The sequence below is a fragment of the Pteropus medius genome, unplaced genomic scaffold (assembly GCF_902729225.1).
Source record: "Pteropus medius unplaced genomic scaffold, Ma_sr-lr_union100, whole genome shotgun sequence".
NCBI lineage: Eukaryota > Metazoa > Chordata > Mammalia > Chiroptera > Pteropodidae > Pteropus > Pteropus medius.
This window is the reverse complement of record NW_024342471.1, coordinates 4,904,322-4,917,976: the sequence shown is the minus strand read 5'-3', so window position 1 is coordinate 4,917,976 and position 13,655 is coordinate 4,904,322. Positions and strand designations below refer to the sequence as shown.

At 40.5% G+C, this 13,655-nt stretch overlaps 1 protein-coding gene and 1 pseudogene across 2 annotated transcripts in view; both read right to left on the bottom strand.

Annotated features, from left to right (window-relative positions):
* Positions 1-2,966: 2,966 nt before the first annotated feature.
* Positions 2,967-3,085, bottom strand: LOC120604219 (uncharacterized; annotated as a pseudogene).
* Positions 3,086-4,429: 1,344 nt separating this feature from the next.
* FKBP1A (FKBP prolyl isomerase 1A) overlaps positions 4,430-13,655 on the bottom strand; it is a 30,451-nt gene continuing 21,225 nt past the window's right edge. Inside the window, exon 5 of one of the 2 annotated variants that reach the window (XM_039863930.1) lies at positions 4,430-6,317. The gene's annotated coding sequence lies outside the window, so the exon portion shown is untranslated. Of the gene's footprint in view, positions 6,318-11,366; positions 12,465-13,655 lie in introns of those variants that run through there. The other variant, XM_039863929.1, reaches the window with a different exon arrangement.

Genomic DNA, 13,655 nt, shown 5'->3' with positions numbered 1-13,655 from the left:
CTGCTTTACTCAACCTGCATGAGGAAGCAGTCAGGCCTAGGGATAGAAACAAGTGACAAAAGCATGTCTGCTCCAACTCTGGGCACTCTTGAGTTAACCCATGCTAGTGCCGGCTGAACCAGGCCCACCTTCCCTGCTCTTACTTCTGCTCCAGCTGCCTAGCTATCCTTAGGCCTTTAATGTTCTCTAGGGGCCCCTTATGTGGAGGGGTTGATCTCTGATCCTCTGGATGACCTCCAATTCCCAACGACCCTATGGCTGCCACTGTGGCTCTTTTCCCAGCCTTCCCAGTGTCCAGCTGCTGCAGAGGCCCTAGAGCCTGGGTTGGGGCCTGAAACATCGTTTTTCAATCCTGTCACTCAGCTTTCTCCTTTTTCCAGTGGACTGTGCTGCAGCTGAGGTTGGTTAAAAGGCAGCCTCATTCCCTGCCTAGGACCTCTGTTCCCTTCCCACTTTTAATCTGATGGCCGTCGGACCCACTGCAGGGCTGTGGGGAACTGGACTGCCGAATGTATACCGTTTCACATTCGTTTAGCCAAGGGTACAGACCTAATGGAAGCAAGGTGGCCACAGGGCAAGAGCAGATGCAGCAGGTTGTGGCTCAGCTTCTTCCCTTTCCCCGGGTTTCCCCTGTGGAACCTCACAGTTGTTGCTACTTTCTCTGAGTAGGTAGGATCCTTCCAGAGCAGAGAAAAAGGGACGAGTTATTGCTATGCCACAAAGCCTTTTATTTATTTTTAATTGAGATATAATTGTCATATAACATTTTATTAGTTCCCAGGGTACACTGATTTGGTATTTGTACATATTGTGAAATGATCACAGTAAGTCTAGTTAACATCCATCACCATACATAGTTACAAAAATTTTTTTATGTTGAAAACTTTTAAGATCTACTCCCTTAGCAACTTTCAAATATACATACAGTATTTATAGACTAGAGTCATCATGCTCTACATTACTTCCCCATGGCTTACGTACGTTTAAGTTTGTACTTTTTAACTCCCTGACCCATTTCACTCACCTCTCACTCAGTTCCCCTAGCAACCATTGATCAACTGTTCTCTGTATCCATGAGCTCAGAGTTTTGTTTTGTTTTTTTTTCATTTTTTTAAATTTCACATGTGAGATCATGAGGTATTTGTCTCTGTCGGACTTATTCCACTTAGTGTAATGCTCTCAAAGTCCATCTATGTTGTGGCAAATGGCAAGCTTTCATTCTTTTAACAGCTGGATAATATTCTAGTGTGTGTGTATTACATTTTCTTATTCCATTCGTCTATTGATAAAGACTTAGGTTGCTTCCATATCTTGGTTGTTGTAAATAATGCTGCAAAGAACATGAGGTAAGTATTTATCTTTTCGACTTAGTGTTTTCATTTTCTTCAGATAAATACCTAGAAGTGGGATTGCTGGGTCATATGGTAGCTCTATTTTTAATTTTTTAAAAAGTACCTCCATACTGTTTTCATAGTGACTGCACCACTTTACATTCCCGCCAACAGTGCACAAGGGTTCCCTTTGCTCCACATCTTCATCAACATGTGTTGCTTCTTGTTTTTTTTGATACTTGCCATTCTAACAGGTGTGAGGTACAATTTCATTTTTTGATTTGCATTTCCCTGATGATTAGTGATGCTGAGTATCTTTTCATGCACCTGTTGGCCATTTGTATGTTTTCTTTGGAAAAATGTTTATTCAGATCCTCTGCACTCTTTTTAATCAGATTGGTTTTTTGTTTTTGTTTTTGCTATTGAGTTGTCTGAGTTCTTCATGTATTTTGGATATTAACTCCTTATCAGACAGATGTTTTGCAAATACTTTCTCCCATTTGGTAGGCTGCCTTTTCATTTTGTTGATGGTTTCTTTTGACACGCAACTTTTTAGTTTGAGATAGCCCTACTTATTTTTGCTTTTGTTGTCAAATTAAAAAAAAAATCATCGCCAAGTCCAATGTCAAGGAACTTACCACCTATGTTTTCTTCTAGGAGTTTTATGGTTTCAGGTCTTATCTTCAAATCTTTAATCCATTTTGAGTTATTGTGTATGATATAAAAGAGTGATTTAGTTTTCCCAAAACCATTTATTGAATAGACTGTCCTCTCCCCATCGTATATTCTGGTTCCTTTGTCTTCTTTTTCAAATATATGTATTTAATGCTATAAATTTCCCTCTAAGCACTGCTTTTGCTGTATCCTATAATTTTTGTTAAGTTGTATTTTCATTTTCATTTAGCTAATAATATTTAATTCCCCTCGAGACTTCTTTGACCCATGTGTAATTTAGAAGTGTTTTGTTTAATCTCTAAATATTTTGAGATTTCCCAATTACCTTTCTGTTGATTGCTAGTTTAATTTCCATTGTAGTCTAAGAGCAAACTGCATGATTTCTATTCTTTCAAATGTGTATTATCGCCTATCTTGGTGAATGTTCCATGTAAGCTTCATAAAAATGTGTATTCTGCTGTTAGGTATTCTAGTCGATCACTTGTGCTTTTAGTTCAACTATATCCTTACTGATGTTCTGCCTGCTGGGTCTGTCAATTACTAATTGAGAGGTGTTGATATCTCCAACTATAATAGTGGATTTCTCCGTACAGTCCTATCAGTTTTTGCCTCAGTACTTTGTCACTCTGTTCTTCAGAGCATACAAACTAAGGATTTTTATGTCTTCTTGTAGAGTGACCTCTTTGTCATTATGTCCCTTTTATCTTTGGTCATTTTCCTGACTCTGAAGTCTGCTTTGTCTCAAATCAATATAACTACTCTGTATTTCCTATAAAGAAAGGTATATCCCTTTACTTTTTATCTGTCTTCATAATTAAAGTAGGTTTCTTGTAGACAACATACAAGTGGGTCTTTTTTTATATTTTTATTTATTTATTTTTGGTGAGGCAACCCTTGGTTGACTTCACAGATTGCAAGGACCTTGTCAGCTTACAGTCCCTTATTTTTAAAATTTTTTTATTCCTACAGCTCTTGGTCTTCCTAGGTGGTCTCCCATTCAAGTAGTAACCAGGCCTAACCCTACTTAGCTTCCAAGATCAGACGGGATCGGGCTTGTTCACGGTAGCATGGTTGTAGACAATGGGTCTTTTTTAAAATTCAACCTGATAATGAATTTTAATTGGTCCTTTAATTGGTATAGTTAGACCATTCACATTTAAAGTAATTACTGATATAGCTGGATTAATATCTACCATGTTTGTAACTGTTTTGTATTCATTCCGCTTTCTCTGTTTTATCATCCTTTTTCTGACTTTTCTGGTTTTAATTTTGATTCCATTTTCTTTCCTCTCAGCATATTAATTACTTCTTTTAAAAAACTGTTATTGGTTTTCCTAGTGTGCAATATATGTTTACAACTAATCTAAGTCCACTTTCAAATAATGCTATACCATTTCATGGGTAGTGCAGGTGCATTATAACAGAGTAATACCAATTCCTCCTTCACATCCCCTATAGTACTGCTGTCATTCATTTCACTCATCCCTATGCTATAATCATCCAGTTCATTTTTGCTATTATTAATTTGAGCACAGTTATCTACATGATTAGGTAGGTAAACAAACAACAAAGATCTTATTTTACTTTCATTTCTTCCTTCTCTGATGCTCTTCCTTTCTTTATGTAGATCTGAGTTTCTGACTTATTTCATTTTCCTTCTCTCTGAAAAACTTTTTATATTTTTTGCAAGGTAGATCTACTGGCAACAAATTCCTTAAGTTTTTCTCTGTCTAGGAAAGACTTTATTTCTCCTTCACTTTTGAATGATAATTTTGCTGGGTACAAAATTCTAGGCCGGTGGGTTTTTTCTTTCAACATTTTAAATATTTCACTCCATTCTCTTCCTGCTTGCATGGTTTCTGATGAGAAGTCCAGTGTAATTGTCACACTTGTTCCTCTACAGGTGTTTGTTGTTGCTGTTGTTTACCTTTGGCTTCTTTCAACATTTTTTTTTGTCTTTGGTTTCCTGCAGTTTGACTGTGATATGCTTAGGTGTAGATTTTTTGGTGTTTATCCTCCTTGGTATTTTCTGAGCTTCCTGGATTTGTGGTCTGGTGTCTTTCATAAATTTTGCAAAACTGTCAGCCACTACTACTTCAAATATATCTCCTGCTTCTTTCTCTCCCCTTTTCCTTCTGGTTTTCTCATTATGTGTATGTCACACCTTCTGTAAATGCTCCCCAGCCCGCCCCCAGTCCTCAGGTATTCTGTTCTAGTTTTGTTCATTTTTTTTTTTTTTTTACTTTGCATTTTATCTTCTCCAGCTTTATTGTGATATAATTGACATATAACATAGTGTAAGTAAGTTTAAGGTACGTATGCATTGTGATTTGATATACATATACTGCAAAATGAGTACAACAGGATTACTTAACATCTCTATCCCTTTTATCATTTGTGTGTGTGTGTGTGTGTGTGTGGTGAGAACATTTAAGATTTACTCTTAGCTACTTTCAAGTATAAAACTTGTGCCTCTTCGCGGTCAATTCCCCCCATCACAGACTTCAGACAAGCACTGATCTAATTTCTGTCACTATGGATTAGACTTGTCTTTTCTAGAGTTTCAGATAAAGAAAACCATACAGATCATACTCTTTGGTAAGTCTGCCTTCTTTGACTCACTATATCTGTACGATTAATCCATATCATTGGGTATATTGGCAGTCCATTCCTTTTCACTGCTGAGTAGAAATCCATTATAATTTTGTCTGTGCTTTCATTTGGATTGTCACTATCATCTGCTCTCACCTGACAGACACCAAGAGCCAACAGACCACAGCTGCTCCCCCTACCACTGCTGCTGTGGTTCTGCTCTCAAAGTCCCTGTTTTTTGATTAAAGAGAGGAAAATTTTCATGCATCACTTAGTACTCATTTCAAAGCATGGGTAGGATAAGATTTTAGAGTAAAAGGATGGCTTCTTTTGGATTCTTGAATTGATCTGCTCCATCATATACTAATTACACGCTCAGACCAAAGTACATAAAAAAAGTCATTCTCTTGCCAGGGGATTTTAAGGGTTTGTAACCTTGGTCTTGTATTGCTGTCTGTATCTTATGAGTTAGTAACAGGAATATGCACACATTCATTGTCATCATGTGCAAGAATAACTACCAGATCGCTGTCCTGCACAACTATGTCCATCTTGCACGCTGAATAGCTGGTGGCTTGTGATTAGTTGAGTATCTCACTAAATAGTCTTATCCACATCCTCAGGATGAGAGGCCACATGGGAAGATGTCACATCAAGACGTGACACATCAAGATGCAGCAACATAAAGTGAATTTCTTAGACAAGCTTAATGTTATTTTCCACTGGATTGTCTTTTTCTTTAGAATTGTCTCTGTATTTAAGGTAGAGACTTGTGTTATATTTTGCAAATATTTTCTCTCCATTATGGTCCATCTTTTAACTTTGTTTATAATATCTTGTATGATACAGAAGTTGTGGTGTTTTTTTATCTCTCTCATTTTTTTGGTGCTCACATCTACTAAGGTTTTGTTTCTTAATTAAGATTCTTACCACTCAAAGGTTTAATCTTATTTTTTTTTCTTTAAAAAAATAAAAACAGTATAAGCAATTAGTGCAATATGGTGGTGACTGTAAGAGGAGAGAACTAAGAATTTTAAATAGTTGTCCCTATGGAGTGGTCTGGAAGTGAGGAGGGCCAGGCAAAGAACTGCTGCTTCCCTGTTGTGACTCTTTCCCTCACAGCCCAGCCTGAAAGTTACACTGATAAAGTATATCTTGAATCTGACCACTTACTACCCTCATTTCTACCAATAGCTGGCTCACTGGTATCCTGCTTCCACCCCTACCCCAGTTTCGGTTATCATTTCTATGAAATAAACCACTTCAAAGCCAATTTATTAAATCATAATTATGTGGTTTTCCTGAGCTGAAGGTGTTCCTCTGTTCATGTGATATTGCTGGGGCTGTGGACATCTGTGGGTTCGACTGGGCAGAATGTCCAGGTGGCTCACTCAACCTGGCTGGTCGCTGATGCTGGCAGTTGGGTGGGTCCTCAGCTGGAACTGTGGGCTATGGGCCTCAGTTATCTTCCATGTGGCTTCTCTGTGTGGCTTGGACTCAAGAGCAAGCATTCCAAGAGGAAGGAAGTAGAAGCTGACAGTCCTCTTACGGCCTGGGCTTGGAAGTTCCATAACATCCCTTCCGGTCCCTGTTAATGGTCAAGGCTGTCAGGAGGCCAGCCCAGACTCAAGGGAAGTGGAGGGATCATTGGGGGGTCATCTTTGGAGACTAGCTACCATGATTCCCGCTTCAGGTAATTTTCCAGTTTCCACAGACATGCTTTGAAAACAAATAGACATTAGTCCTCTGCAGAAATCCACCAATAGCATCATTATGCTCACTATAGCTGTAACGTTAATGCCCTGCCTTACTTGGCCCCTGCCCAAGTCTGTACTTCAAGCCTCTGCTCTCCCCATACTGGTCTGTTTTCTCGGCACTCTTAACTTACCACCCCTTCAAGTGGGCTGGAAAGCCATTGCTCTTGCTGTTCCATAGCCTAGAACAGTTTCCTTCCAGTCTTAAATTGGCTATTTCACTCTACTCACTGCTTTCACACTCTGGATAGCTGACGTTTATTTTATTCGTGTTTTGGGTCTCCACTACAATGCAGGGTCTTTGCAGGCAGTGCCTTTCTCTGTCCTATCCTGGATTCACTCCCAGCACCTAGAGCAGCACCGACAACAGGGATGGCATACCATAAATATTCTATGGTTAACTAAATTTATTTTGCTAAATCTTGGGCATGTGTTGCATTGAAAAATATATGAATTAATTCCAAACTAGGAAAAACTACAGTGGTAATTAGCAGACAGATGCAATGATATACCAGTCTTACATACCCACTGGCAAGTATTTCTACCTTCCTAATAAAAGATAACAGCTGTTTTCCTGTGTGTACTATGGGGCAGCTGCTGTGGCAAGCCCAGCCTCTGACAGGTCTGTAACCAATCTGCCCTATGTATGCATGGAACTTGGGGAACTAATCAGACACACTCTGGGTAGAAGCCAGGGGAGTGCTGCCCTGGGCATTTTAATTTTAATCCATTTTGGTATCAGCTGTCCCTCATTATCTCACTGAATTTAATTAGAGGGCTGACTGAGAATCCCTAAACTATGGTTCTTAAGAAGCCAGTTTAGTCCAAGGTTGTCAACCATAGTGAACCCACATTTATCCAGGGAGCAGGTGCATGTTAAGGGCAGAATCTTAACAGACACACATCTCGTATGTGTCAAAGATAAATCTAAGTCCAAGACAAAATTAATAAAGCCTGTTCATAAACTTGCAGCAAGAAAATCCTTCTCCCATCACCTTTGTTTTAGCAGGGGTTCAAAGATGTTAGGGAGTACTGAAATACTGACAGGCTCACTGGAAAATATCCTATTAGGGTGAGATTTGTGGAGTGAAGGAGAGGCTAACAGGTCTTCTAGTACATTTGGCCATCCAAGGTTAGCTGCAAAGAGGCAAGCAAGCAGTTTGGGGACATTTCAAAAGAGGAAGGGGTGGAGGATTTTTTGTGGCCAGTCATTTCCTGCAACAAGTGGGGGGTCAATGGAATGCCTTTTTGTAGTCAAACTGTCATCATAGTTAATAGGGGGGAGGGTGTGTGTAGCTACAGCAGCAGAAAGCTTCTCATATGACCATCAAACTTAAAATAATTACAATTTTAGAGTTGGAAGTTATCTTAAGTTCTTCTGGTCACTCTGACCCAACACCCATGCCCTAGCCATCACCCCAAGTCCATTCAACAAATGGAAAAACTCGGAAATAGGGTAATTTGATGTCTAAGCCTTAGCAGAGGTCAGAAGCAGAATTAGAAAATCTTCTTGAAACCTAGGACTGTGACTATAATCATCATGTTCAGAAATAAAAAAGGAAAAAAATAAAAGTATCAATATAAGCCAGTTCCAGCCGGGCCCACTGGTGCCCCCACTTCTTTAATAATAGATCTCTGATCTCGTTCTGCAGCTCAGGGGCTCTGGGCTTTGGGGAGCCTGGGCCCTTCCCCATCCCTAGTGGGAAATGGAGGAGGTGTGTCTCAACTGGTCCAGATCAGTCAATTCTCCAGATTTAATTCTGGCCAATGAACATGAGGACAAAGTGGTGGGTGGGAGGGTGTCAGGAAACATTGTGTAAGACTTTGAAATAGGTTCCCCTCCTTCCCGATAACTGAGTGTTCCATCTAAGGAGGTGGACTCCTGGGTCATCTCTACTTTTCACTCTTTAAGCTATTTTACAATGATGTAAATTGAGGGCAACTGATACTCTAGTTGATTCCTGTCCAGTGAAAAGAAATGCAAATTGCATCCAGTGGAATGTTATTGATTATTGTTCTGTGGATATTGGACGATTTTGCCAGTTTTGTATCAATTTCATTTTTGCGTTCCTACTGGGATTATTATACAGCAGGTCCTTGAATAATGTGGTTTTGTTAAAACATTGATGAGGGGAAAAAAAATCGATTCCCAGCTGGGGCCACTGTCTGTGTGGAGGCTGCATACTCTCTCCATGTTTGTGTGGGTTTCCTCCCACATCCCAAGAGATGCATGTTAGGTGAATGGTGTCTAAATTACCCGAGTGTTTGTGTGGGTGTGTGGGAGAACGTCTTATCTAGGTGAAGTCCCACCTTGTGCTCTGAGCTGCCAGGAGGGGCTCTGACCACCAGGGACCTCTGAACTTGGTAAAGTGGGCTGGAAAATAATGATCCTACTTGTTTTTATTCATCTTTTTCTTTTTTTGTTATTTATTATTATTATTTATGCCTACAGCACCTGGCCTTCTTAGGTGGTCTCCCATCCAAGCACTAACTAGGCCTGACCCTGCTTAGCTTCCGAGATCAGACATCGGGCTTGTTCAGGGTGGCATGGCCTTAGACCACGGACTCTGGTTCCAATGGGGCGTGAACCCAGGACCTTCTGCGTGTAAAGCAGACGTGCTAACTGCTACACTATGGAACCACGTCCTATTCATCTTTCTTAAATATAAGTCTAGCTCACATGTATTTCAATGTTTAATGTTAAAAGTATTTTGAGTGTTTAGAAGTTTGGTGATGTTTTTGTGACCAGAAATGTGAAATAAGAATTTAACTCTTGCTTATATCAATAAACTATGGTATAATTGGTTTCATTACACTTCATTTTGCTTTAAGTTGTAGTTTCCCACAACCTATGGACAACATGAAGTGAGGGCTTACTGTATATTTTATTTGCTCTGTGTATTCTTCTTTGAACCAGAAAAAATGTCTTGCTGGTTCTCTCATTAATGAATTAATGAACTAAAATCTTTAACCTGTTCATTTTTGTATCTGAATTGTGATTTCAGTTAAAAAGTTTTATCTTTTAACAAGGTAGTTAAATAAATTCAGTACATTCACTTGATGTACTTACAGCCCTCTTAAAATAGTTATAAAGACCATATGGCAACATGGACTAATACTCTTGATAAAATATTAAGTGGGGAAAAAAGCAATAAAAAATCTGTACTAGGCTATGATCAAAGTTAAAAATTTTAAGTGTCTAGGATAAGAGTTGAAATGGAAAGAGAAAAAAATCAATGTCTGATTTGTTAGGGTGGTATGATAGACTCTGGAGATTTTTTTTAAATCCTGATTTGTTTTTATTCTGTTCTCTGTTATACATTAAAACTTAAACAGAGGCCCTGTATGAGTTTTCTATTGCTGCTATAACAAATTAAAACAAAACAAAACAAAACAAAAAAACCAGTGGCTTAAAACAATACAAATTTATCATCTTATAGTTCTGGAGGTCAGAGTCCAAATTGAGTCTCACTGGGCTAAAACCAAAGTGTTGACAGGGCTGGTTCCTTCTGGAGGCCATAGAATTCATTCCCTTGCCTTTTCCAGCGTCTAGAGGCTGCCAGCATTCCTTGGCTCATAGTCCCTTTCCTCCATCTTCAAAACCAACAGCAAGGCATCTTCAGACATCTTTTTGTACTTATATCTCTGATTCATTTAGGGACCTTTGTGATTACAATGGACTCATCCAAATAATCCATGATAATCTCTGGGTCCTTAAGGTAAATGCATCTGCAAATTCCCTTTTGCCATGTAAGGTAACATATTCACAGATTATAGGAATTAGGATGTGGCATCTGTGGGGGGCATGGTCCTGCCTCTCGAAGACCCCTGTTCCCAATCCATAGGATTTCTCCGAACTTAAGTTCAATGAGAACTAACAGCCTCCCTATGTTCCAGAGTGAAGGTACCACACTGAGTGCTGAGTGTAAGAGGACACAGCGTAGGTTCCCATTTAAATTAAATTCTGTAACAGGCAACACTATGGTAGAAAAAAATTAAAACAACTGTTGCCTCTGGCAGTGGGTGAGGGCTGGCTGGGAAAGGGGATAAGGAAACTGAGATGATGGCAATGATTCTATCTTGATACTGATAAATATTAATTCTAATAATATGTATTTAGGAGGAACTGTAGTGATGTCTGCCATTTATTCTAAAATGTGATATAAAAGGATGGATTGATAGAGGGACAGATAAATATGTGATAAACAGATATAGTAACATGTTTATGGTAGAAGCTAGGTGGTAGGTATGTGGGTGTTCACTGTAAGAATCATTTAACAATTTTTATAAAAGAATTTAGGAGAAAACAAGATATGACCCTGAAATATTACTCTAGTGACTTAAATAAAGGAATGGATTTAATGAAAAATCATTAAGCAAGTCCTTGAACAGCCTCTCTATTTAAAATCAAAGACTCTTCACCAGGGCAGTTTTGGAAAATGTCTAAAAAGGTATGGGAGCATTTGGGGTGGTCTTTGTAATGAGGAAAGAGAGGAGCATAACCAGCATATGCAGAACAGGGGCCCAGGAAGATACTGCAACCACCCAGCCTGTCCACATAGCAAAAGACCTCCGCACTAAATGTCATCGAGGAACACAAATTTAAAACCACATCTTCCCTTAGTAACTCTTCATCAATTCGCTGACAGCACACCTCTAACTGGGTTGTGGCTCATGTCTTGAGAGCTGGTTACATCTCCCAATTCTTGGTAACCCCAGAGAATCCAGCATAGTGTTCGACCCAGAGCACGTATTTAATAAACAAATGATGACGGGTGAGGGGGTGCTCCCTATGAACCCAGCCTGACCTGCAGGTAGTCCCCTCCAGGAGGGAAGATGCAAACCTACTGCTCCACCACCCAGAGGCCAACAGGACGGGATGTCCCTGCTGCTGCAGCTATTCTGCCAAGACACAAATCTCCAACACTGTACCCCACTGTCAGACCTCCAACCCCATCCCCCTGCACCAAACAGCAGGGGGCGGCACCTGAAAGTAACCACCATCACACAGAGCTGAGAAAAGCCAGCGTAAAGCACTTTTATTGCAATAATAAAACTTGAAATCATATGTAGTGCAGGGGGTGGGGGGTAGACAGCAATAATTTCTCTCACCAAATCACTACACAGGACAGCAAAGGAGTGAGAGCGGGGAAGGAAAAGCCAGGAAACTTTGAGATCAGCGGGTGGGGGGGAAGGGCGGCTAAGCATCAAAAAACAGGAGATGCTGAAGCTGTGATGACCAGCATCATTTTCTTAAGACAACACTTAAGGATTTGTCATGATGGCTGGGCTTTCATTGGGTGTTAAGTTTCTACAAACAGCACCTTCAATTTAAACTTTCGATTAAAGTTCTTAAAATTTAGAAAGTGGAACCTGGATAGCTATGAGATTATAAAAATCCTGAATATCCATTAGAAAAACCACAGAATGGGGGAAAAAAAAGCCAGGCCACGAAAAAGGCTTCAGAGGTCCCTGCTGGCCCGGGGACAGATACCTGTAGTGTCCAACATTGCAGTGAAAACGATTTGCTTTTAAAAGGCAGAGGGTTTAAGGGGAGGATGGGATGGGGCCAGGGAGGCAAGGGCTCTCCCCATCCCTACTTCAGTTTTGGGTAGGGCTCTTAATTCAACCCAAGGACATCTCTCAACTTGGAGAATAATACGGCCCTCAAAAGCGCCTCAAATCTGCTATGGCTTTGCAGCGCAGCAGCAAGAATGTTTAATATATAATAGATAAAAATTTCATCCAAAAAAATAAAATAAAATAAAGATTCTTGCATCCCCCCCACACCAATTCCTAGTCTAAAGTTAACCCATTACTTGTGCTGTTAATACTTGACTAATACTTAATTGGAAACCTAGATCCAAAAGACTGAAACTGAATCTTCACCCCAAAACAAAAACAAAATAAAATGAGTAACTTGAGGTTTATGGCATATAGTTTAGGTCAACACACACACGAGGATAAGGAGAAGAGCAAAGCTGGGTGACAGAACACATTCAGTCGGGGTAGATGTTTATACAAAGAGTGTATGTAGTGGAACATCAGGAAAAGCTCCGTACGAATTCGCATGTGCGCGTCTGGGGGGGCGCCAGATCCTGCCATGGCACATCTGTTGGGGACAGAAAATTTGTGATTTCCAGTAACTCAGTGCTCTTTGTGTGCTGTGGACAGCCATAAGGCTGGCCACCATACCAAGTCCCTTCCCCAATAGCTGCAAGGTCTTAATTTACACCAAGCTACTTCTGCTCCTGCTGGGGAGAGCCAGCTGGGCTCAGGCTGGATTGCAAAGTTAGCAACCTACTGCCCGCTTAAATTGTGGCTTTTTTTTAACTCTAGGATTAAGTTTACCTTGCTGGCTGAGGAGTAGGAGGGGCAGTGTTCCAAGGTGTGGCCTGGGCATCAGGAGAGTCTTACAAGCTTCCCAGGCGACTTAATATGCAAAGCCCTAAGCTGATAATCCCCATGTTGAACAGACTTAGAAAATGTCTGCCATCTTCATTCATTCACTCAAACCTGTAACTTTCTGGGTTTGCCCCTGGGTTTTCCTTCAAGACCCTTCCAAGAAGCTCTGAGATGTTCTCTGGCAGTGCATGCGGGGGCATAGGCCAGGGTGACTTAGTAGCCCTTTAACCCTCTCTCCTTTCCTTCCCCATCCTCCATCCTACCAGATTTCCAGAAAGACTGTTTCCAAATCGGGATAACTCCAAGGCTCCCTCAAACATATTAACATTCAAAGGGCTCAACTCTCAAAGAACAGAAAAGAGGGTTTGGATTAGGTATAGACCTTTGGGCAGGGGGAGGCTCTGTAAAGTGTCAAGCGGTCCCTCCTGGTAGAGATGACAACTGGAGAAGCCAGAGTAATCGAACCTGACCAAGACTGCATGACCAGATGTGCAGGGCTCAAACCTGAGAGAAAATAGCTAATAATAATTGTGAAAAGCCCCTCTACTTAAGTCCACAACTGGATAAGGTTATACCATAACAAACAGGCTGGCAGCCATTTGTTGCGGCTTTCAAACAAAAGCACTCTCACCCAGCCCTGACTGTGGCCCTCTGGTCCCAGGAGCAAATGTAGAGGTCTGGGGCCAACTGGAAAGAAGATGACGGCATTCATGTGTTTTAAAATTCTAGTACTCACATGAAAAGTTATGTGCCATTGGAATAGTGAGTTTGGTTTCCTAGAAATAAGAGTAATGGATGGAAAAAAAGTCCAGGAAGGGAAAGCAGGAAAGGGGCTCTGGTCCTAGTTTGCCACTACCTGGATGTGACCTTGAGTCAAGCCATTCTCTCTTGGCCTTTT